Raw genomic sequence first — 26,170 nt, forward strand, 5'->3', positions numbered from 1 at the left:
ATACAGTGTCAAGGATACTTCCATACACAATGCCACAGGATAAATAAATACAGTTTACAAAGACATGGCATTAGCAAGGATCCAATACAGAGTTGAAGAATTGCTGGAACAGAACACAATCAATTCTAGGACTGAGATTAGGCAACATGAAGCACAGGTAGTATATAGGAGTATAAAGCAACAGATAATATGTAAGGCAACATAATGGTGAAAACAATGGTCCCTAACTCATAAGCGAAGCATCTGAGACCCCCTCTCTACAATACCACCATCCTATCTGAGAAAAAAGACTTTTTGAATAATTTGGTTTGGCATCATTTGTGGAAAGCTAGGAGAGTGGGGACTCTCCTGACCTCCTCAGACAGGCCATTCCACAGAGTAGGGGCCACCACAGAGAAAGCCCGTGTACGGGCTGCTGTTGATTGCGCCCACGTGCAGGGTTGCACCTGAAAGAGACCCTGTTCAGATGAGTGAAACTGCCATGGAGGGAGATAGGGAGGGAAGCAGTCCCATAGGTATGTTGGACCAAGGCTGTGAAGCACTTTTTATGTAATAACCAATACCAGTAACTGATAGGTAGCCAATGGAGCGACTGTAGGATGGAAGTGATGTTCATGCTCCTGCTAACAGTTGAGCTGCAGCATTTTGCACCAATTGGAGACTCTTAGTTAACTTAGATGGGAGACCAATGTATAGTGCAATATAATGGTCAAGTTTGCCAGGATCAAGATTGCCAGGTCGGCTGTGTCGAGGTAAGAAGCCATCTTCCAGGCTAGAGTAAGATTGTAGTAAGCATTTTTTGTGGCTGCCTTAACTTGTTTTTTCTAGTAGTAGCACTGGATCCAGTATAACCCCTAGACTCATAACCAAGTCTGCAAGGGTCAGATGAACTCCATCAGAAGTGGGGAGTGAAATGTCTTTTATTTGCCTCTTTTCTTTGTAATAGACAGTGACACATGGGAGAAAGTCAATAGTAGCTGAACTCAGTGAGGTATGTTTGTATTAAACCCCGAGAGTCCTTTCACAATACAGCAGGGTATGTATTAGGGGAAACACAAACTAAAAATCTATTAAATTTATGGTTGTGAAACTGACTCCTTCACCCCTGTAAATTATTCCATTCATAACAACAGCAGCAAAAAAAACCCCTTTGGGCTTCCCTAAAAATGCCCAAATTCACTTTCCATTTTCCTTCATTAACTCTTCTCAACGGCAATTCAGTCTCATTAAAATATTAATGAGCCCCAGATTTGATGTCAACACTAAGACTCTCGGTTGGAGGACACCCAGGCCCGCCAAGATTTTATATCCTTTCGGCGAGCCTGTAAGATAGAGATGTTCCCCCAGGCGTACAGCTCAGGCCAGTGTTTGATCACTTAGGAGCCTCCCTACTGGTCTCCTGCCAGGGGGGGGCAACATTATCATCTGTCCCCCTTTAAGTGCAGTCACCAGTTTATTATAAACTGTAGCCCCACCCCACCCCTTCTGTTCCGTTGTTTTATATAATGATTGAGAAACTGGAGGGGGGGTCACCATCTGAAATGCTTGTATTTATGGCCTTTTTGGTTTTTAACTGTATTTATATGTTTTAATGCCTATCGAGCTTGAGTTATTGTAACCTGCCCTGAGCCCGTTTGCAGGGAAGGCAGGCCCTAAATCGAATGAATAAATAAATAATAAATATGAAAGCTGGCCTGAATAGGAAGGGCCAAACCATATTTTGAGGCTTGGAGTCTCTGGTGTAAAGGAACTCCTAGTGGAGGATGGCCCAATAGCCTCCCTTCACAGCTTTTATCTAGGCAGGTGTAGGTTACAAAAATAAAAATTGCCACTCCCCAAAAAATCACTTAAAATACCTAGACAAAACACCGGATATTTTTGAATGGATTAAAAGTGTCATCCTTCTCTATATAAGGCTAACCATATTCCAGACAACTCACTTCCTATCCTGGTGCACCTCCAGAGGGTGCTGCTGTGGAGGGGAGCGCAGAAGAGAAAGCCTGACCCTTCAAGAGTGCACCATGGCAAAAATGAGCAGGCAGAAATGGCCGCCCCCACCTTCACCCAGCTGGGATCAGGAGCAGAGGAGGTTGCAATGCCTGGCCACTACCTTCAGCCAGCTTGAATCAGGTGAGGAGCAGGTGGTGATGCTTGCCCCTGCCTTCACCAAGCTAGGATGAGGAGCAGAGCAAATGGCAATGCCCACCCCCACCTTCACCCAGCTGGGATCAGACAAGGAGCAAGTGACAATGCCAGTCACCCCTTCACCCAACTGGGATCAAGTGCAGAGCAGGTGGCAATGCCCACCCCCTGCCTTCACCCATCTGGGATCAAGAGCAGAGCAGGCAGAAATTTATGAACGTGGAGTGCTTGTCCTTGTTCCCTGAGTTGGACGAAATGGGACTTTTAGTCCCCTGGTACAGACTTTGGAAATATGATTGTATGAACTGTATTCCTTTGTGTTCATTGCATTTATTATTGGTTATGTAGAGCACTGTCACTTTAAACATAATTAAGTATTATTTCTAGTGAATACATGTAAATTTCGTTCTGTTATCCCCGGGTGGTTTTTCCAATCTGTGTCTCAGTGATCAGGATTGGAGCAGGAGGCAATACCCACCCTCCTTCACCCAGCCAGGAGCAGGCGTAGAGCAGGTGGCAATTCCCCCCCCCTTCACCCGGCTGGGATCAGGAGCAGAGAAGGTGGCAATGCCCACTACCCTTCACCCGGCCGGGATTAGGTGCGGAGCAGGAGGCAATGCCCACCCACCATCACCCAGCTGGGATCAGGAGTGGAGCAGGTGGCAATGCCGTCCCCCCTTCATGTGGCCGTGATCAGTCACGGAGGAGGAGGCGATGCTTGCCTGTCCGTCCTCCCCTTTCTAGCGCCCATTGTATTTTTCCCCACAACTAGCTTTGTTACATGCATAATTCCTCACTTTCTCTTAGAATCCAGTGCCATCAATGAAAGGGGACTAGAAGTACAAAATTTCCTGTGTCTGGATTTCTGTGGAATCCAGGCAGTCCGCTCACTTAATTGTGGTTTAATGGGAGACCCAAAAAGCACCAACACAATGCCCATAACTTTTGCAGAGATCCCCAACATGGTGCCTGTGGGCATTATGACACCCACCAATGTGGGTGTCCCTGCCACCTGCCAAGTGTTTTTAGAAAGTGGAGGTAAGTTCATAATTGCAATGTTCCAAATATGTTTCTTTTCTTTGTTGCTGTAGCTGTCTTCCTATTATTCAAATTGGAGATCCTTCCAGATGGTAGCCCTAGCTGAGGCCGGCTAAACGGCAGATTTTGTCACTTGGACTTCATCAGGGACTGTTAAGGACCACCGTATTTAGTCTCATTGTTTCACCGAACCTGGAGGGTGACACAGATCAAATGGATCTCACGTCCGAACTTGGAGGGTGACGCAGATCAAATTTCTAGTGAATACATATACATTTCAATATATTGTCAAAGGCTTTCACGGCCGGAGAACGATGGTTGTGGATTTTTCGAGCTGTATAGCTGTGATCTTGGCATTGTAGTTCCTGATGTTTCGCCAGCAGCTGTGACTGGCATCTTCAGAGGTGTAGCACCAAGAGACAGAGATCTCTCAGTATCACAGTGTGGAGAAGATGTTGGCAGGTAATTTATATCTACTCACAAGGTGGGTTTGGGCTGAGTCATCCTGTAAGAGTTTCCCAGGGTGTGGAATGCTAATGGAGGGAGGCTTCACTGTATCTTGAGGAGGTTCTTTTGCATATGGATTGGTGCTTGATATGCTAATCTTCTCTGCAGGGCAATTGTAGGATGTAGAGTGTTTTGTTAGCCTGATGTTTTTCAGGACTGGAAACCATGCACTATTCATTCTTAGAAGAATAAAAGAACATGAAAGACACTGCAGACTTGGCCATCTGGAAAAATCAGCAGTGGCGGAACATAGCCTAACTCAAACAGGACACAGTATCCTATTCCAGGACACTAAAATACTGGACAACACTTCCAACTACTTCATCAGATTGCACAGGGAAGCCATTGACATTCATAAGCATAAGCACAATTTCAACGGGGAAGAAGAGACCCCACTGGTAGCCTAAGGCTAACTGGAGCCCTTGCCGCAAATCCTCCATAAAAAAATTTATTGCCTGCTGAGGTAGATGTCTTTGCCCTTAGTGGCCAGGTGAACCCCCATTACCTCGGTAGAGGTTGGCAAATTCAGCCTAGTATGTGGAGGTGTGGAAAATAAAGGCCCATATCATCCCCGAAAGCTTTCTCTATGGCTCCATTAGCCTTTCATCTAGCCCTCTCAAGGGCTAATGAGTCCCAAGCTTCCCGCCACACTGACATGGAAGCATTATGGACCAACACACCAGGCCACTACTTGCCTTTGCATTGGAAATCTGTGTGAGCCTGTAATGAAAGGGCAATGCCCTGCAGCCAAGGTCATGCCCAGTAAACCAAGGTCATTACCACGCGGTGAATGACCAGGACTTGAGGTGGAGGACTGCACCTCCCCTCAACCATCAGGCGACTACTTGCTTGGGTGCTGCAAGCCTGTGTGAGCCTGTAAGAAAAGGGCCATGCCCTGTGAGACAAGGTCAACACCATGCAGCGAATGACCCGAATATGAAAGGGAAGCTGGTCCTCCCCTACAGCTCATGAGGCCACTATGCTTATGTGTGCAAATCTGCCTGAGCCTATACCGGAATGGCCATGCCCCACAGCCAAGGTCATTACAGCCCAAATGTGAGGTGGAGGACTGCTCCTCCCCTTGAGTGCACTGGGCTGCCTTGCCTATGCATGCACATCTGTGGGGCCTGTAATGGAAGGGCTGTGCCCTTGGGAAGCCCAGCTTATTACTCCCAGGTGAATGACCAGGAGTCAGGCAAAGGACCCCACATCCCAACAAACAGAAGTAGCAGCTCAGCCATCACTTCCCCCGTGGCTAATGCAGAGTCAACCAGACCCTTCCTTAAGGGCTTGGGTCATCACTGCACTAACGCTCAGGATCTAACTCCCATGCCCACCATTAATGTCATGCAACCTCGAAAACTGCCCAGGCTTACTTCAAACTTGAAGGTTTAGTGGTGAACCAAAAGGCGCCTAAGCTGTCTGATGGCAGCCATTGGATGTGAGGCAAGCCCCTTAACTTTCCACTCACCCATAATAATAAGTTGGATCCTGGTGGAAGCCGGGTTCAGGCAGCAGGCCCAAGGACAACTCAGCCCTCCATCCCTCCAAGGTCGGCAAAATGAGCACCCAGCCCCCTGGGGTCAAAGTGCAGACAACTGGGGAGGGCAATGGCAAACCACGCCACACAAAGTCTGCCAAGAAAATGCTGCGATGCGATGCCCCCCCCCCCACAGGTCAGCAACGACTCGGTGCTTCCACAGGGGACCACCCTTACCTTTTAAAATAACAACAACAACAACAATAATAATAAATTTATATAACGACCTTCAGGATGACTTAACATCCACTCAGAGTGGTTTACAAAGCATGCCATTATTATCCCTACACAACAAACACCCTGTGAGGTGGGTGGGGCTGAGAGAGCTCCCAAAAGCTGTGACTGACCCAAGATCTCCCAGTTGACTTCAAGTGGAGGAGTGGGGAATCAAACCCGGTTCTCCAGATTAGAGTCACATGCTCTTAACCACTACACCAAACTGGCTCTCACACCAAACTGGCTCACCGAAATGGTGGGAGAGATCTATCAGCTCAGGCAGAACTCATACAGACCAACTGGTACCCCAGCCTAGAGACTGCTGGCCACTTGGTCATAGGTTCACCAGATGCTGGGGGTGATCCACCCGGTTGCCAAGCAACAATAGCCCTCCCTGGAGTCATAGCTCAGAGGAAATACGAGGGACAAGCTGCACCATTCCATCTGCAGGTAATACTGGGCACTGCCTTAAAACCTAAATGCCGGGACCAGTCTCCAGAACCCACCGGGACCCATCTCAAAATCCTATGCCACTCGGATGAAAGAGGGTTAGGAATGGGCACTACTTCCAAATTGTATACATGAAGTGGGTTGAGGGGTTATCTAGTTCCCTCCCCCACAATTCAACTGCCATGAGGACTGGAAAATTCCAATCATATATGATTTATAGTTAGACTCCTGCACTGACTGGTAAATGGGCCACTTCTCAGCCTACCAGTCCCCTGAACTAAACCCAGAAGCCATTGGGCCCCAAGGCAGCAGAAACTCCAAGGAAACTCCTCCTCTAGGTGCCAACATCTTGGAGACAAGGCTCAGTGCCCCGCCAGCTGCTGGAGCTCCCATAAAGGCTGGCCTGCAGCCGACTGGCCCAAGTGCAGCAAACCTTCTTAAGTCTCATTTACTTGTCTCCCTCCTCAGATCCACCTCATCCTTCTCCTCCACTTCCTGAAGAGGAAAGTTAACCCCCAACATACTGCTCCCTTTATGGCTGTCCCTTTAGGACTGAGTCAAGCAACAACCCAATGGCTAAACTGCGAAACTCGAAGGCAAGACCCAAGATGATACAACTCAGGAGTCTGAACATGGGAGTCAGGAGACCGTTGCCTGACCCCCCCCCCGAGCCCCCACAGGCAAGCACTAGGGCTTAGTGAACTTACCTACCTTGTCAATCATCCACTGTCACCTCAACCTGACTGGATTACAGCAGCCCAAGCCAGATCCGCTACTGGCCGTCAATTGTGCTAATCTAGTAGAAAGATCAGATCACATCTTAGACTTCAGTGCCCTGTGTGACAGCATTGCAGATTTCAGCAGATGCAATAACACAGCGTGTCATTAGGTGGCCTGAGTGACAAAACCTAAAAAACAGCACTTTAGGCCCACCAAAGCTGCAAAATTGAGCAGGGAAAAAGGAGGAGGGGTTTAACCAGTCACTGCTCTGGGACTGTATATCCTTGTTACACCAGTAGAAATAAAGTGTGCAGCAAACCATTCTTCAGATGATTGCAAGCCCCCGCCCTGCCCCCAGGCCTCAGCCAGGCCTTCACTGCTGCTGCTGCTGTAAGTACACTCTCCAAATAAAGTGGAAACAGTTAGAGAGGCCTAGATAGGTAGGAGGCCTACAGGGGCTGGTCCTAACCCTGCTTCAGCCCTCCTGACTGAGAGACACTGATAGCCCAGTATTTCCCTCCTCCCCTTGGCCACTTTATCATCCTCAAAGGAAGAGTCTGCAGGGCTGCTTTGCAGGAGGCCTGTTTGCTGGCTTCTTGCCCCTAGCAGGGCTACTACCCTTTTGGGGTGGCATGATGGAAATGTACAGTAATGTAATGTACTGTAAAATAACTGCTTTTAGAGCTTCAAAGCCCAATAGGAGCACAGCACCCCCCAAATGGCAGCCCAAACACTGTGTAGCCTGTAGAGGCCTCTATAAAATGGCCACCAGTGCAGGGAGGCTAAGCAGGCCACTGTGAGACACACTCAAAATGGTCACTGCCAGCACAGGATAAGCTGCAAAAAGCCCACAAAAATGGCCACTATTGCCAGTAAGCAAAAGGCAAATCAGGCCACACAAAGCCCACGAACAAAACGGCCACCCCTGGTGCTATGCATGTTATAGATGCCTTCACAACATGGCCACCATTGCCAGGAAGCTAAGCAGAGGTGCCACTCTCAAAATGGCCACCCTAGCACATGATAAGCTGCAAAAGCCCCATTAAAATGGCTGCTACTGCCAGTAAGCAGGAGGTAAATCAGGCCACACAAATGCCACACTCAAAATGGCCACCTTCCAGAGCTCTGCATAATGTAGATGTCTTCACAACATGGCCGCCACTGCCAGGAGGCTAAGCAGGCCACTGGGTGCCACTCTCAAAATGGCTGCACCCAAGTGAATAAACTGCCAAGCCCTTCCACAAAATGGCCCCTGCTGCCTGAAGTCCTTAAGCCAAGCTATTGCCGCTGGCAATCCTCCCTCCCAAGTAAGTGTAATGGCAGGGGAGGGAAAAAACCTAGACGGGGGGAGGGGGGCTACCAGCATCCACTCTGCTAGGCCAGTAGCAATAAATACAAATTAATCCACCCTTCAGATGGTTGCATCTCACCCCTATGGCCCACAGAAAAGCCTGTTGCTGATGCTAGAAGTACTCTCCCCCAACAAAGTAAAAGGGGGGGGAGGTGCCTGGGTAGGCCAGAGGCCTGCAAGGGCTGGGCCTCACCCTGCTTCAGCCCTCCTGACTGATAGACAACAGGTCCCAAATGTAAATAATTAAAAGCCTCTGCCAAACCACTGAGCCTGGCGCTGGGCCCTGGCTCTCCTCCTGGAGTCGGAAGGTAGCAAGCAGGGGAATAGCACAGCTTCTCCAAGGCCGTTATCACTGCATAACCATGAGGGCCTTTGGTAAAACAGCCTCAGAGGAGCTTGGCTGAGGGAGCTTGAGATGTGCTCTGCTCAGGCCAAGCAACTCTTCCCAACTGCAACAACTAACCCTAACCCTTCTAAGGCCCTTGTCTCTGCCCTCCCAGCCAAACCCTGGATTGAAAGGAAGGGATGGTGCTGCCTCCCTCCTTCCAGGGCGGCAACTAATAGCCCCCAGCTTTAGCAGTGTAGCTGCATGCCGGGAAGGGGCCATAACATTGATGGAAATGATGGCACTAGCTGAGGGAAAATGCCTGAGGGTGAAACACCTCCTTCCACGTTTGCCTCTAATGTTACTTCAGGCAAAATACGTGTGGCAATGGTCACTCATCCTGCCAGGATGCTACCCGGAGGAAGCAAGTTTTGTAATCAACAGATTACAAAACTTAGTACAGCTGCTGCTGCTGCAGAGCATACTGCTGTGCCCTGCTGTGCCTTGTTCATCGTTTATCACCAGAAGAGAGAACAATTTGTACAGTAGCTTCGGGGTGTCTAAGCCCAGATATGGTGGAGTGGTTTGTTAATCAGCCCCCAGTCTGAGGCTGTTGACAGGCATCGTCTGCAGAGGAGCATCGCTCCAGCATGATTGTGTAAAGTAAGATCGATCAGGATACGCCTAATGAGAACAGTCCAGTGTGTCTCTTTGGGATACTGAGGAACAGACATGCACAGTTTTGTCTGCTGTGAGGGTAAAGTGACAATCCTAGTTAGCAGGAGATTCAGACTGGAGACCTTGAGATCTGAACCTGCAATTAGGAGTAAGGAGGAGTCACAAAATAAGGTGACTGACACTTGCTTAGGTGGCTTTTAGAAAAATATTAGAGAAATTCATGGAGGCTAGTTGTATAAACCGTGAGACCAACAAAGAAGCGGAGGGGTTCAGAGCAAACCAACCCAAACAGGAAAAATATCCCAGAACCCGAACAAAACACACTACCAGGTGTATCAAATATTATCTTCAATAATTGTGTACAATACATACAATAAATATCATCAACACAATAAATATTGTAGTCAGTGTATTTCTTCAATCCATTAGTTTATGCAGTCCTCTTCCTACATGATCCAGTAACTAATGAGAACTATATTTTAAAGCCCAATGGCTGCTGTGGAGCTCAGTCAGAAGGCCAAACCGGTGCTTCCTTCTGACCCCAAATGGATCCAATATGCAATGATGCCTTTGGCTGAAACTCGCCCAACAAGTGGCCAAAGATTGGCCGGGAGATTGGCAACGAGCCTGCCACCTTCTTAATATGCTCGTTTCGGCAATTCTTCTTCACGGCCAATTTCTAGTCCAGCCTCAATATTAACTGCAATAAACAGAAATCCAAAGAGCCACTATATATTCACTTTTCACTTTTCACATGTTATAATATAAACCGACCTGACCACTCGGCTTCCAGGACTGCCAGGCCCTTGCTGGGGACAGGGAATCACCTGCCCAAGCTCCAGATATAAAATTTAAAAATGACCGTTGAGCTCACAGCATGACATCAGTTTCGAGAAAACCCCAAAGTGACATCAGTCCTATCTAGGAATTGTCAGAAACGCAATGGTTTTACCTAGAGAGGACTGAGGTCATGCTATTGCCGATGGCTGTCTCCCATGTCCCAGCCCCCTCCCCCCCCAGTCTCCTGCTGGTTGCCCTGCTGTGCCTGGGAATCCTACCTGATTCGGGTGCCCCTGCTGTCTGAGGCTAGATGGGTGGCAGCCCAACAAAGGGCCTTCTTTGTTATGGCAACAAAACTCTGGCACTCCCTCCAAAGGGGTAATTGCCTCTCTCCCTCTAGCTTTGTCTTCTGCCAGCAAGTGAAGACTTTTACGTTCTTTTTTGGGGCATTCCCTCATTAACTGCTACTGGCCCTTCCTCCCTGTCTTTGTATCTCTATGTTTATATATTTATATGTTTTATTTATTTTAAAATATTTTATATATTTTATCTATATTTTAAACCTTTGTTTGGTAGTTTGCTGCCATGGGGACCCTATGTTGGGTGGAAAGATTGTACATCCATGTTCAGAGGCATTATACCTTTGAACGCTCACATGAAAGGAAGGCTGTCATGACTTGGGAGCTCCCAGAAGCTTCTGATTGGCTGTTGAATGCTGGTCTAGGTGAATATTGGCATGATCCTCATGTTCTAGGTACATATGATGTTCTCTCAGAGGTGCCTTTTGTCTGCTGTGGTAAGCAGCAGTGGCACAGTAAAGTTTCATCTATTGCTTCATCCCATTCCGCTGCTGTAAAATTTAAAGGCCTTTTTGCACCATGTGTGTGAAGCCAGTTGTGTGAATCCTTCCACCTAATTGTCACTCTCAGTCACTGCTGGATAACAAGCCAGTGAGAAGGCACTGTATAGCTGGCATTGTCCACATGGTGCTAGCCTTGAAACAGCAAAAGCTTATTTTACGAGCCATGGATAAGGATGCTGATCATTGAGGGATCCCACAGCTGAGGAGGGCATGCTTTTTTAAAAAAAATGGTGGGCACATGTGAGATCCTTATGGGGCAGAAACAATGACACCTGCCTACAGGTCAATAACTGGAGCAGCCCATTTCCACCATTTGTGTATCTATTTATTGCCATATAAATGTTTCTACATTGCATTTGTAATCAAAGAACCCAAGGCAGTTTACAATGAACCAATAAAGCAATTTTTAAAATCCTACTATATAAAAGGCTAAGCGTATTCAAGACAACTCACTTCCTACCCAGGTGCACCCAGTGTGTTTGTTGTAGCCAGTTTGCCGGGCTATTGTAGGGTGATTGTTCTATGTTCAGAGACTAAGAGTAGAGTTTTAGACAAGGTGGATCATTGTTGTTAATGTGCGGCATGACCAGCAGAAAGTGTTGTAAGTTTATATCGTGGGTGGCTGGTGCTGGAAATACAATGTCTGTGTACAGAGAAGGCTGAAGACACAGAATACCTGCAGGGGGCAGCAAATCTGACAGATAGCAAAATAAGATCCTTCTTTCTGCCTCTCTTCTGTCCTTCTTGCATGTCTCCAGATTGGTATTCTTAGGCTACTTCCTGCTTCTTCCCAGAAGTCCCTCTCTCCCAGTTTAGTAAGGTAGTTAGTATCTATTCTATTTCTCTGCTTTCTATCAAAGTTGTAGTTCCCGAATAGACTCTCTTTATTCACTCCTCAATCAGAATCAAGATCATTTTTAAATATACCAGAGCCTACAGCTGGTGGCACTAGTGGTTATTGGCGAGGAGGCCAGCATGGAGTCGGGGATCCGAATAATCCAGGAACGGGGGAGGTATGGTGATGGGGCCAGATCTTGGAAGGCATGGAGATATAGTATGGCTCGGTGTCCTTCCAATCTGTGCCCCATCGCAAGACATGCTGGTTGTGGGGCGAAGAAGATAAGCCCTTCTCCAACACTGGTGTTGTGCAATGCCAGGTCCATCAATAACAAACACGGCGTGATTATTTTGCAGTGAATGACATGGGCCTGGCACGTGTGACCTGGGTGAGGGAAGGCAAGACAGTCCCCTTGAAGGAGCTGCCCCTCCCCCCAGGTTTCACAGTCCTTCACCAGTCCCAGCCGGGGGGAGGGGTTGTGTGATGCTCACTCGGGAGTCTTTCTCCTTCAGGCCGCTCCCCACCCCAATGATCTCTGATATTGATGTGTGGGCCTGGTATTGAACGATGAAGAGAGTTTGGCTATCTGTCTGGGGTACTGGCTGCCTAGTGCACCAGCAGCCACCCTGCCAAGCCTGCTGGTGGTGGTGACGGGCTGAGCCTTAGAGTACCGAAGCTTCTGGTTTAATGTCCATGCTGACAACACCACCTCCTCACAAGCTGTGGATCCAGTGTCTTCTATGGCAACACTAGGGCTCTCGCAGTTTGTATCAGCTCCTGTGCATCAAATGGGACACGTGCTAGATTTGATCTGTGGGATGGGGACACAGGTGGATCTGGATATAATTGAAGCCGTGCTGTGGGCAGATCGCTTCATCCTGAAGACTCATCTGAGCACGTCACCCCACCCTTGCGTGGGCGGTGAGCAGATTTATGCTTCCCCACCGAGACTGGTTTCCAGACTGCTCTGTGGGATCTGATGCTCCCTCATGGTCGTTAGATGAGCTAGTGGAGGACTGGCATGCCTGCGTCTCTGCAGCCATTGACAAAATTGCCCCCTGTCACCTTCTCTGCCCCCATGCCAAGCCGATCCCTTAGTACACCAAGAAGCTGCGTCAGATGATGCGGGTGCTGAGCGTGGAGTGAGTGTGGAGGTGGGGTGTGGAGGAGGGGTAAGGATGAAGAGGCAAGAACATCTTATAGAATACTTACCAAAGCCCAGGGCTTTTTTTCAGCTGGAACGCGGTGGAACGGAGTTCCGGAACTTCTTGAAAATGGTCACATGGCTGGTGGCCCCTCCCCCTGATCTCTAGACAGAGGGGAGTTGAGATTGCCCTCCGTGCCGCCAAGTGACACGGAGGGCAATCTCAATTCCCCTCTGTCTGGAGATCAGGGGGCGGGGCCACCAGCCATGTGACCATTTTCTCCGAGGGCAACCCACTGAGTTCCACCACCTCTTTTCTCAGGAAAAAAGCCCTGTCAAAGCCTATGAGATGGCAGTGAAGGCAACAAAAAAGGAATTCTACACTGCCTCCATTGCGTCCATGAGCTCATGCCCAGTACAATTGGTTAAAATAGTTTGGTCTTTGGCGTCCCTCTCTCAGGGAGACCATCAAATTGTTAATTTGAGAATCAGCTGTGAGGCTTTGGGGAGTTATTTCACAGGCAAAATCTTGTTTCTCCGTCACGCCCTGCCAGCCACAGTTGATACAGTAAGGCAACTGGAGTCCCCTTGGCTGTCGTCTGGACCTCTATTTCATCATTTCAGTCTGCTCTCTCTGGATAAGTTCAACAGGATCCTGTGGGGAGTGAGGCCCATCACCTGTCCCTTGGACCCCTGCTTCTTATGGCCGGTAAAGGCCAGTTCTGATGGGCTGCAGAGTTCTGTGGAGGCAATTGTTAATCTCTCCTTAAGCTCTACAGTTTTTCCTAGAACGTTGAAGGAAGCGATGGTGCAGCCCCTCTTAAACAAACCATCTTTGGACCCCACCAACCCATCCAGTTACCACCCAGTTTCAAACGTCCTGTTTTTGAGTAAGGTGATTGAACAGGCGGTTCAAGAACAACTGCAGGAGTTCCTGGAGGACACGTCTGTTCTGTATCCATTCCAATCTGACTTCTGTCCTGGCCATGGGGCGGAGACTGCATTGGTCGCCCTCACAGATGAGCTCCACAGACACCGGGATCGAGGTAGGTCGGCGCTGCTAGTGTTTTTGATCTCTTGGCAGTGTTCAGTATGTCGACTACAACCTGTTGACCCACCACCTCGCTGATGTGGGGATCCATGGGACTGCCTTATAATGACTGATCTCCTTCCTCCATAGTGAAAGGATGTAACTATATTTTAAGGATTCATACTGTAGCTAGTATTTTGCCTATTTTATGCTGATTTGTGGTGTATTTTTATGTGATTTTCTCTCCTAATGCTAATATTTATTTATTTATTTTCTTCAATGTATAGTCTGCCCTCCCCACACAAGTGGGCTCAGGGCGGATCACAGACTTAAAAATACACCACACAACTAATCAACATCACCCATTAAAAGCATAAATAATACATATCATTCAATTTAAAATACATACTACAGCTATATAAATACAAATGTAAAACAGAAAAACATGGCAGCACGTGAGCATTTTACAGCAACTATATGAACTATGTGAAGAACAGGAGGTGACATCGGGTGACATTGGGCGGGAGGGCATAAAAAAAATTTTTAAACCCCACCGGGGGGGGACCACCTAGCATCAACCATATGCCTGGCGGAACAGCTCCGTCTTGCAGGCCCGGCGAAATGCCAACAAGTCCTGCTGGGCCCTGGTCTCGCAAGACAGAGCATTCCCCTAGGCTGGGGCCAGGGCCAAAAAAGCCCTGGCCCTGGTCGATGCCAGGCGGGCCTCCCTAGGGCCAGGGATCTTTAATGTTTTATGACTGCTTGATTGAGGTGCTTTTATTCCTGGTTGTGTTAGTTTTATTGGGTTGATTGATTTACTTTTTATGTTGTTAACCATCTCAAGTGGTTTCTGAAGGTCTGAAATATTGCTTTCTAAACAAATGAATATAATAAGGAAATTGTTCATTGCAAATCCTTCCATAAATAATAGACATAACTTGGTAAGCAGATAAGGAGGAGCATGGAGACGCTTTGATGTTGCTCTGTGCCTGGAACTCAGGTGGGATTGCCTCTAGGATGCCTACTGGGCAGCCTCCTAGGGCGCTCAGTGGTGGTGGTGGTGGTGGTGGTGGTAGTAATAGTTGTCATCGTCGTGGCCCTCTTTTATTTCAAATACTTGCCTCTTCATGTCAGGGTACATATGTAAGTAATTACACACCTTGTCCCAGCTTCACGGATGAACAATTAAAAAGCTTCAGATGAAAATTATTTTCAACTCTAGTGGGAAAATGTGATGTTTAAAAAAAATCCCTGAATTAAATACTATATTTTCAAGGATTTGTAGACTGAATCCTATCCATACACAGCTGAAAATTTTTATGTATGCAACCCAAACCTAAGGGTGAACACATTCTCTTTCAGAGAAAATATGCTTAAGGCAAACAAAACATTGAAAATGTGCTTACGTTACAAGTATAGGAAGACCGACATCATCCAGAATTGGGTTAAATAGATCACAACTTTATTAAAGAGCACAAACAAAATAAATTATGTGGGTGAGGACTTTGGCAAACAAATACTTTAGTCATTTACTGAATTCCTGTCCCCAGCGTCAGGTCTGAGAAACCCACTGGTCCGCAAGGGGCGGGCTAAGCCTGGTGGTCCGCAAGGGGCGGGCTAAGCCTGGTGGGCTGCAAGGGGCGGGCTAAGCCTGGTGGTCCGCAAGGGGCAGGCTAAGCCTGGTGGTCCGCAAGGGGCAGGCTAAGCCTGGTGGGCTGCAAGGGGCAGGCTAAGCCTGGTGGGCTGCAAGGGTCGGGCTAAGCCTGGTGGGCTGCAAGGGGCGGGCTAAGCCTGGTGGGCTGCAAGGGGCGGGCTAAGCCTGGTGGGCTGCAAGGGGCGGGCTAAGCCTGGTGGTCCGCAAGGGGCGGGCTAAGCCTGGTGGTCTGCAAGGGGCGGGCTAAGCCTGGTGGGCTGCAAGGGGCGGGCTAAGCCTGGTGGTCCGCAAGGGGCGGGCTAAGCCTGGTGGTCCGCAAGGGGCGGGCTAAGCCTGGTGGGCTGCAAGGGGCGGGCTAAGCCTGGTGGGCTGCAAGGGGCTGGCTAAGCCTGGTGGTCCGCAAGGGGCAGGCTAAGCCTGGTGGGCTGCAAGGGTCGGGCTAAGCCTGATGGGCTGCAAGGGTCGGGCTAAGCCTGGTGGTCCGCAAGGGGTGGGCTAAGCCTGGTGGGCTGCAAGGGGCAGGCTAAGCCTGGTGGGCTGCAAGGGTCGGGCTAAGCCTGGTGGGCTGCAAGGGGTGGGCTAAGCCTGGTGGGCTGCAAGGGGCTTTCTAAGCCTGGTGGGCTGCAAGGGTCGGGCTAAGCCTGATGGGCTGCAAGGGTCGGGCTAAGCCTGGTGGGCTGCAAGGGGTGGGCTAAGCCTGGTGGGCTGCAAGGGGCAGGCTAAGCCTGGTGGGCTGCAAGGGTCGGGCTAAGCCTGGTGGGCTGCAAGGGGTGGGCTAAGCCTGGTGGGCTGCAAGGGGCTTTCTAAGCCTGGTGGGCTGCAAGGGTCGGGCTAAGCCTGATGGGCTGCAAGGGTCGGGCTAAGCCTGGTGGGCTGCAAGGGTCGGGCTAAGCCTGATGGGCTGCAAGGGTCGGGCTAAGCCTGGTGGGCTGCAAGGGGTGGGCTAAGCCTGGTGGGCTGCAAGGGGCAGGCTAAGCCTGGTGGGCTGCAAGGGGCAGGCTAAGCCTGGTGGGCTGCAAGGGTTGGGCTAAGCCTGATGGGCTGCAAGGGTCGGGCTAAGCCTGGTGGGCTGCAAGGGGTGGGCTAAGCCTGGTGGGCTGCAAGGGTCGGGCTAAGCCTGATGGGCTGCAAGGGTCGGGCTAAGCCTGGTGGGCTGCAAGGGGTGGGCTAAGCCTGGTGGGCTGCAAGGGGCAGGCTAAGCCTGGTGGGCTGCAAGGGTCGGGCTAAGCCTGGTGGGCTGCAAGGGGTGGGCTAAGCCTGGTGGGCTGCAAGGGGCTTTCTAAGCCTGGTGGGCTGCAAGGGTCGGGCTAAGCCTGATGGGCTGCAAGGGTCAGGCTAAGCCTGGTGGGCTGCAAGGGGTGGGCTAAGCCTGGTGGGCTGCAAGGGGCAGGCTAAGCCTGGTGGGCTGCAAGGGTCGGGCTAAGCCTGGTGGGCTGCAAGGGGCGGGCTAAGCCTGGTGGTCCGCAAGGGGCAGGCTAAGCCTGGTGGTCTGCAAGGGGCGGGCTAAGCCTGGTGGTCCGCAAGGGGCGGGCTAAGCCTGGTGGGATGCAAGGGGCAGGCTAAGCCTGGTGGGCTGCCATTCTTGGCACTAGTTCTCTCAGAGAGATTCCAGTGCTGCGAAACCGCAGGAGGTCATAGCCCCTCTCTATACTGCCTTGGTCAGGCCACAGCTGGAGTATTGTGTGCAGTTCTGGAGGCCTGACTTCAAAAAGGATGTGGCCAAAATCGAGAGGGTGCAGAGGAGAGCGATGAGGATGATCAGGGGTCTGGAGACTGACCCCTATGAGGAAGGGCTGAGGGCCTTGGGAATGTTTAGTTTGGAGGAGAGGAGGTTGAGGGGGGACATGATTGCTCTGGCTGTCATTTGGAGGAGGGCAAGGAGCTGTTCCAGTTGGCAGTAGAGGATAGGACTCGAAGCAATGGGCTTAAATTACATGCACAAAGGTACCGGCTGGATATTAGGAAAAACTTTTTCACCGTCAGAGTAGTTCAAAAGTGGAATCAGCTGCCTAGGGAGGTGGTGAGCTCCCCTTCACTGGCAGTTTTCAAGAAGAGGCTGGATGAATACTTGTCAGAGATGCTTTAGGCTGATCCTGCACTGGGCAGGGGGTTGGACTAGATGGCCTGTGTGGCCCCTTCCAACTCTATGATTCTATGATTCTATTAATTCTGAGCATCACTGAAGACACTTTGTGGGAGGCACTTTCTTACTTTGCAACGGTCTTCTGGGAACATTGCGATAACACAGAAGAGATTTGCTATTTTTAATCTCTGTGAGAGCCTGGCACAATATGACGGATGATGCTTCTAGAAGCCCCCAGAACCGAAATGCAGTGACTCAGGGACAGCATGAAGATGAAGGACCAGGAAAGCATTGTAATAAGTCATTCTCAGCCACCTGCCAGTTTGACTCATGTCTTGTTCACTGGCTGGGAGCAGGAAGCTGATAGTTGGCAAACCTCTTGGATGCAGCTGGGTGAAGTCGGTTGTGTTTGATTTGCATCAGTATATTGCTGGCTGTTTTCCGACAGTCCTCACCCCCTGGGACCTATGTGTTGCTGTTCCTTCCTAATTTAAAATGCACAAAGTAAAAACTAATTCACTTTCAGAGATTTCATTTGAGATGTACTACTTAGATGTCTCTTTGTGCCTTCAATGTCTTTCAGTGTCTGGCCCAAAACCCAGCTGATTTTGAATCTGTTCTTGCTATCAAGGGAATTTGAACAAGATCATTATACTTAGCAATCATGTTTGTTTCAACATTCTCAGAATGCCAACTTGTTAATGGACAGCAAAGGAAAAATGCCCACTTTGCGTGCATGAAGTCTGATACTCTCAGCACTGGCTGATGCTGCACGTCGCAGTGTGCATGTGTTAGTCTCTTGATACTTCTCTTTAGCTAAGGTGGGAACGCCTCCTGCCTCCTTCTCTCTCTCTGTTTCCTTTAGGAGATTCTCTTTTTTTTGCATCATTACCTTCCAAAGGGACGGATCTATTTTTCAGAGCTCTTACCATGAAGGCTTCATCCACACACCCACATCCAGCTTCAATATTAAGTTAGTCACCCATGGTATAGGGCAAAGTAATGCTTTAGACCAGGACTCTTTCTTTCTCCTGCAAGATATTGCTGTAAATGGAATCAACCTCAATAAACTGTAAGTTCTATCTTTTCTACAGTTTAATTGCCTGAGGATTAATTACTGCATGTTAGGAAAATGCTTCTGACTGGGTTACTCTGCTACCAAACAAAATATAACTATTTCTAATAGCCTTTAGTGCAAATGTTCTCTGTCATTCATGGGGACAAAATTAACAACTAAAAATGGAACAATGATAAGGTCCCAGATTCAATGTCCACCATCTTCGTTTAATGTTCCTACTTAGTAGACCTGGGAAAGATCGCTATCTGCAGACTTGGACTATTGCTGTCAGAGTAGCTTGTTGTGGTTTGATCTTGTCTCAGGTAGCTTAATATCATAGGGTTTCCAACTCTGGGTTGGAAAGTTCCTGGAGATTTGGAGGGTGAAGCCTGAGGATGTTATGGTTTTGGGAGAGAAGGGGCCTGATTGGTTTGAATCTTTGCAAACTTGCATTAATATAAACTATTACTTTGTTTATTGAAGTGTCTCTGAAATTAACTGTACTGACTCACACTATATAATATCATTTGAGACTCAGTGAGAAAGTTAGACTATAAATAAGTAAAATAAAATAAAAAATAAAAAATAAGGCCATGAGTCCAAAGCAGCTGTTTTCTCTAGGGAAGCTGTGGTCTGGAGACAGGGTTGCCAGATCCAGGTTGGGAAATTCCTGGAGATCTGGGGGGTGAAACCTGGAGAAACCTGGAAAAAGTGGGGTTTGAGGAGGGAAAGGACCTTGGCATGGCATAATTCCATACAGTCCACCACCAGAAGTAGCCATTTTCTCCAGGTGAAGTGACCTCTGTGGCCTGGAGACCAGTTGTAATTCCAGGAGATCTCCAGCCACTACCTGGAGGCTGGCAACCCTATCTGGAGATCAGCTGTAATTCCGGGAGATCCCCTGGCTCCTCCTGGAGGATGGTAACCCTACGTCTCTAACAAATGGCTATTAGTTACTTCTTTAGATAAGATGAAAGGACTAGAGGAAAAAGAGCAATTAGGTCATTCTGAGATGGGAAAGTATCACCACTACAGGACTTCTTCTTTGGAGCAGTCCCAGATGTGCACTTTTCAAAATTATCAAATGTTCCTTCCATTTGGCAGGAAGATCCTTTTTCAGTTCCACTTTCAGGAGAGTGTGGTGGACTTCCCCCGTCTCCTCTCCCCCAGGTTGTCCCTTTGCCACAGATAGCTTGCCCCAATTCTTCTTCTTTCAAATGCTTAGTGAGCCTGAAATGTACTTCTGTGGACGGTTCTAACTGTGCAAGCAATTCCAAACCCGTAGCTCATGCTTGCAGGCTACAGTATAAAATGCTAGCTCCTTCCTTCATTTTGCGCCCAAGGTAAAAGAAGCCACTTGGTGTCCAAAACAAAATATGGCATCTGCACTGCACGGCAAGGTAAAGCGATGGCCTGAATTAAATGATACAAGAATCACCTTTCTTGCGGCATGGTTAATAGAACAACTCACCTTCATTTAAATGCTTTTGCATGCATTCATTGATTTAGTTTACTGGAACTGCTATATGCAGAATCAGACTTCTGAGCCACCTGTCACTCTATCTGAGGACCTTCAGTGGGGCATAGATGGGACATATTTGATCGTTCCACAAGTCAGAGCTGGTTCTGCACCCAAATGGCTGATTGGGATAGTTCATACTGTCCATAGCTCTGGGTTTGGAAACTGCTGGAGATTTGGGAATAATTTAATAATATACCACCCTTCTAGACAGATTAATGCCCCGCTCAAAGCAGTGAACAACATCAGAGTTATTATTATTATCCCCACAATACAGCTGGGGAGCTGTGCTGAGAGGAGTGGTTTAACTGAGGCCACCTGCTGAGCTCATGGCAGTCATGGGAGTTGACCTAGCAGAGTGCTGATTCAAAGCCCAGACACTTAACCACTATGCTACAGCAGGTGCCGGGGTAAGATGGAGTTTGGGGAGGAGAGAGACCTGAGAGTGGTACAATGCCATAGAGTTCACCCTCCCGGGCAGCCATTTTATCCAGGAGGCTGATTGCTGCCAACTGGAGATCTGTTGTAATTCTGGGTGATCTCCAGGCTGTATCAGGAGGCTGGCAAGCCAAGCTGCACCCTCAAACTTACATGGCTTTAATCTAAGCAGCTTCCATGATTCCTTATCCAAATTTCCCAAAATTGGCCGAGACTGCTTACAAGAAGAGAATGTAGGAAATACCATGGCAGCATCTTCTTTCTTGCTTTGCTTTCTTGCTTTCACTCTCACTCTCACTCTCACTGTTGCTCTTTCACTTTTTCTCTCTTTTAATATTTATACCTCCATTTCCCCCTAATGGGAACCAAAACCGTAGTATACATATTGTTCTGATACAATAGGGCATTCCCAGAATTCATGAATTAATCAAAGGATCCCACCCGGGTGATCTCACCTTAACCACTTTCCTATTCTTAAGCAATCGAGAGGACCGATGATAGCCTCTTGTCGTGTACGCCAGCCTACCTGCCATTATTGTATTATGCATTTGGTACTGATCAGTGCTGTGTGCCAGAATCCTATTCTGTGTACTGCGCAGGTCATCTGAGAGTGTCTTAACTGCTAACATTAATTGCAGGAGAGCCGGTGGGGCCTCTCTGTTACCTGTTGAAAATATGTTCTTTCACTTTTCCAGCAAGTGTCCTTGAAGGCGAGCTGCTAGCAGTGAACATTGTATCTTTTCCCAAGAGACTGGGATATTCTCCTTTGTACTCCCTTTAGTCTAAACTAAACCGTTCCCATGTAACTTCTTTGGGGTTTCACGCCAGAATGTCAATGGACCCCAAAGGGCAGGAAATTTCCCTATAATTAGCAATGCCTTTGTTTGAATGGTCACTTCTGCCAATTGCCACCTTTGGGGGAACACCTGTACTGTATGGATCTCAATAAAGCTACTTCAACTGGAACACCTGTGTGTTAACTGTGGAGGGCTTGAGGGACCTAACTGCCAGGGACTGACAGCCTCACCCATCCACCTCACTGGTCATCAATCATAATTGGATAACTTTAAATTTTGCCCGGGAAGACTTAATCAAACCTTCCTAATTTTTTGTTACACCCTGGAGACGGTTTAACAACTTCTTGTCCCACTTTGGAAACAGTTTGCCAGCTCTTTGTCTCATCCCAGCGAAAACTTCGCAATCCTTTGTTCCACCCTGTGACCAACCACTCAAGCCTTTGTTTTGGGGGTAGAAGATGCAATCTGGCCCCAAGGTAGGATCCATGGTTTAAAGCCAGTTCTCCCTCAGCCCCAAAGTGTGTGCGTGCTTGGATCCAGCATTCCACCCCCAGACTCCATGCGAGCGCTCCTGCCTGAAGCACGGGCCGCTCATCGCTCCCTCTCTCTTGGACGTCTGGACTGTCTCAGACTAGACCTCTCTTGGACTATCCCCCAGTTTTTACTCTCTTTCCTGGTTTGCCTTGAATGCCCGTTGTGTGTTGGGTGAGTGTGTTGTGTGCTGCTGATTTTTGTTATTTTCAATAAAAAACCCTGTTTGAAATATGTCTGTTTAGTGAAAGGAGTTCTATAGATGTGACAGTCCTTGTATACATAGATTAAAAGATCCCTACGTTACCCTTCCTCTCACAATTTAATTTTATTAATTTAATTTATTAAATTTCTAACCCACCCTCCTCGTGAACAGGCTCAGGATGGGTAACATTTATTAAATAACAACAATAAATACAGTATAAATACAAATATAAAACTTAGTTTAAAAACCATAAAATATCTCCAACAGCAGCAAAGATGTTAAGACTATATACCAGGGGTGGCCAAACTTGCTTAATGTAAGAGCTACACAGAATAAACATCAGATGTTTGAGAGCCGCAAGACGATACACTGAAGTGACTTCAGATGAGGAGGTGGGTTTGGGGAAGTGTCCTGAAAGTGACATCACAGAAAGGGGTGGGGGTTTGGTACTGTATGCTGGAAGTGACATCATTGGAAGGGGTGGAGCTTGGGAAGAGCAATCACCTGGCCTTTGACTTGGAAGTGACATCTCAAAAGTCACATCACATCCTTGCTAGCCTTCATCCCCAAAGTCCCCAGATATTTTGTGAGTCAGACCTGGCAACCCCAACATTTTTATTGAAAATATGAAAGACATGGAAGGAAGGAAGGGAAAAAGGAAAAGGGAGGGAAAGACATGGAAAGAAAGGAGGAAAGGGAGGGAGGGAAATAAACTAGACTAAAATAAAATGTATGGCCATGGCGATACTCAGAGACCTCCAGGAGCCGCACAATATGTCTAGCAGAGCCACATGTGGCTCCCAAGCTGCAGTTTGGCCACCCCTGCTATATACCTCTTCAGCAATCAGAGGCAGGCAGGACATCAATGTTTCAGTTAGCAATGGACCAAGGCCACAGCAGAGAGGCAGACCGGGAAGTCCACCCAGACCTCAACCACTGCCATAGGCCTGGCAGAACATCCCCAGCTTACAGGCTCGGTGGAACTGTAATAAGTCCCACAGGGCCCTGGTCCTGATGGAGGGAGAGTTCCACCAGGCCGGTGACAGGGCTCAAAAGGCCCTGACCCTAGTTGAGGCTAGGCAAATGTCCTTGGGGCCAGGGACCACCAGAAGATGTTGATCAGCTGGATATAGAGCCCTCCAGGTAACATATGGTGAGAGGCAGTCCAGCAGGTATGTAGGTCCCAGTCCATTTAGGGCTTTGAATGTCATAGTTAATACCTTGAACTTGACCAGGAATTCAACTGGAAGCCAGTGTAGCTGGCACAAAATAGGTCTAATGTGTGTCCTAGCTGCAGTCCCAGTGAGGATATGTGCTGCTGCATTCTGCATTCTGGACCAGCTGTAACTTCCAGATCAACCTCAAGGGCAGTCCTGCATAGAGCAAGTTACAGTAGTCCAGTCTAGAGATGACCATTGCTTGGATCACTCTTGCCAGGTCACTAGTTAAGAGGTAAGGAACAAGCTGCCTGATCTGCTAAAGATAATACAATGCAGACCTGGCAACTCTGTGACTTGGGCCTCCATTGGCAGGGAAGCATCCAGGACCACACCCAGGCTCTTCACTGTTGGCATAGGCACCAGCAGCACCCCATCCATGGTGGAGAGCTGTATTCCTAAACCCGCCAACCCACGATCCAGATACAGGACCTCCGTCTTCACAGGGTTCAACTTCAGTTGACTCTGCTTCAACCACCCAGTCACAGCCTCCAAAGCCTCGGCCATGGTATCCAGTGTGTTGTCTGGTTGACCATCTAACAGTAGATATAATTGGGTGTCACCTGCATATTGATGACATCCTAAACTGTAACTCTGAGCCAGCTGGGCAAGGGGAAGCATATAAATGTTAAATAACATAGGGAAGAGTATTTACCTCAGAGGGACACCACATACCAGTGGGTAGCATGGTGATGTCTGCTCCCCCAGTGTCACCCTCTGTCTCTGACCATGGAGAAAAGAGATCAGTCACAGTAAGGTTTTCCCATGTATTCCCACATCAGTGAGGTGGTAGGTCAACAGGACATACCGTGTCAAATGCTGCTAAAAGATTTAACAAGCGTCTCCTTGTTGCTAATTCCCCCAACTTGCGAGGAGAGTAACACATCTTCCTCCTGAGAAAGGAGGAGAGCGCAGGAAGAAAATAAGCCTGTGCAGCTAGGGCTGCCCTGCTGCACATCTGTTCTGGAGGGAGCTTATGGCTTTTTGTTAAAAAATGGCAAATCGATTAAAATGGTGTCAGCAGATATGGTTTAAAACCCCAGAGATGCCCTGTGAGAATATGTTGTTTTGCTCTCTAACAAGTTCCGAGTGATAATGGGTCCATTTCTCATCCCTCACAAACATTTCCCAGGGAACACAGGCAAAATATCACAGACTTACCATTCCCTACATCCTTGAACAGGCTGGGGTAACTGAGCAAAAGAACAGGCCTATCATGAACATGGTCAGGTGCGTATTAATTGAGTCAGGGCTTCCCTGCAAACACCGGGGAGAAGCTGAAATGACCACAAGTTACTTCCAAAATAGATTGTCATCTAAGGCCACAAACAGAACTCCTTACAATCAGGAAACCAAGCGCAGAACATCTTAGAGTATTTGGGTGCAAGACCTATGCTCATATACTAAGAGAAAAGGGATTCAGACAACAATAAACAATATAAGCAGTGTTGTTCAATTTGATGAGTGACAAAGGAACAACCAGAATTCTGCCACACATGACCCTTCAGAGGGAGACAGCAAGGACAACTAGCTGTATCACCCGGTGAAGTCGCCACACAGATGCCATCAGACGCCCTACTGGGTGAGGAAGTAAAGGTGGAAAGACCCAAGACAGCAGATGTGCTGGAGAAGCCAGGCTGGGCTGGAGAAGATTCCGACCAAAGATCTCCTAATAGCGACGTATTTTTCTAAAGGGTTGAGCTTTAACTTGAGTAAGTCATAAACAAATTGTTGCTGTTTCATCTACTCAAGTAGAATTTGTGTCAGATTCAGAAGCATGCAGAGAGTTAGAGATGTTTTTAATGTTACTTGAGGATTTTGGCATTGTAGAACCTTTGCAAGTTAAAATGCAACAGAATTAGCTCTTTCTTTTTTACAGAAAGGAACACCCCATGCACAAAGCACAATGGGATCTGAAACCAATATGTGAGGGTCCTGCGGTGACAAGGAGTTGTCAAGATATACTACTGGCCCCCTGCGGAAATGAAAGTGGACATCTTCACCAAGCTGTAGCCAAGAGACAAGTACCTTGTGAACAACATTGATGGCGTACAGAGACAAGAGGGAAGTTAGGCTAGGTGACTCAGCATGCCTTGCACACTGGGGAGTGCTGCACAAGTGTCTGAGTGTATGTGTTATTTTCCTGATTAGCAAGTTACCTCTTTTTGTCCAAGGTGGGAATGCCTCCCTGACTCCCTGACTCCTCCTTCTCTTCCTGAGATTCAAGAGAGATTCTCTGTCTTGCCTCATGGTCTTCCAAGGAGGATGCACCTTTCCAGAACTCCTTCCATGGAGGCCTAATCCATATACGCACATGAAAGTGTGATGCTGGAATAGCTAGCCATGTCCAATAGGGAAAGCTTATTTCTGTCTTCACAAAAAACTACTACTACAAATGGCATCCACTTCAATAAAATTAAGCCTTGATCTTTTCTACAATTTAATTGACTAAAGACTGATTTCTATATGTTGAGATCATGTTTCCCCTAACTAGGTTGTGAACAGTCAGCCTGGCCTCCGCCATCTTTAATAGCTGTTTGTGATATAAAAATCATAAGCCCCTTGAATCTAATGCACCTTAATTTGCTTTAGTAAACCGGCTGGCTGAGCAAAGTGTTGCCAGATGCCGCCTGGAAGAATGAGTCATGAATGGAATGTGAATGCAAGCTCAGTGACTGGGAGCTTTTCCGCACACATTGGATAATGCACTTCCAATCCTCTTTATAGATCATTTGGAACGGGTTTTTTTGTGTGCGGAACAAAAAATCCACCTTAAACGATTGATAAAGTGCATTGAAAGTGCATTATCCAATGTCTGTGGAATCAGCCTGAAAGTGATTTGCTCCTGCCTCCCCACGCTGCAGAATGTGCTATCTTTGACAATAGACGTGCTTGTGAGTCACCACTCTGAACATTTCAAACTCCCCTCTTCCCATTGATTAAATCCTGCCCTGCAATCAAGGGCCATCAATCAGCTCTGATAAGTTTGTAGCTCTTCCTGGGAACATTTAATCAAAACTCTAAATTCATTAACATGTTCCTGAGAAC

The sequence above is a fragment of the Eublepharis macularius genome, chromosome 6 (assembly GCF_028583425.1).
Source record: "Eublepharis macularius isolate TG4126 chromosome 6, MPM_Emac_v1.0, whole genome shotgun sequence".
NCBI classification, from domain to species: Eukaryota; Metazoa; Chordata; class Lepidosauria; order Squamata; family Eublepharidae; genus Eublepharis; species Eublepharis macularius.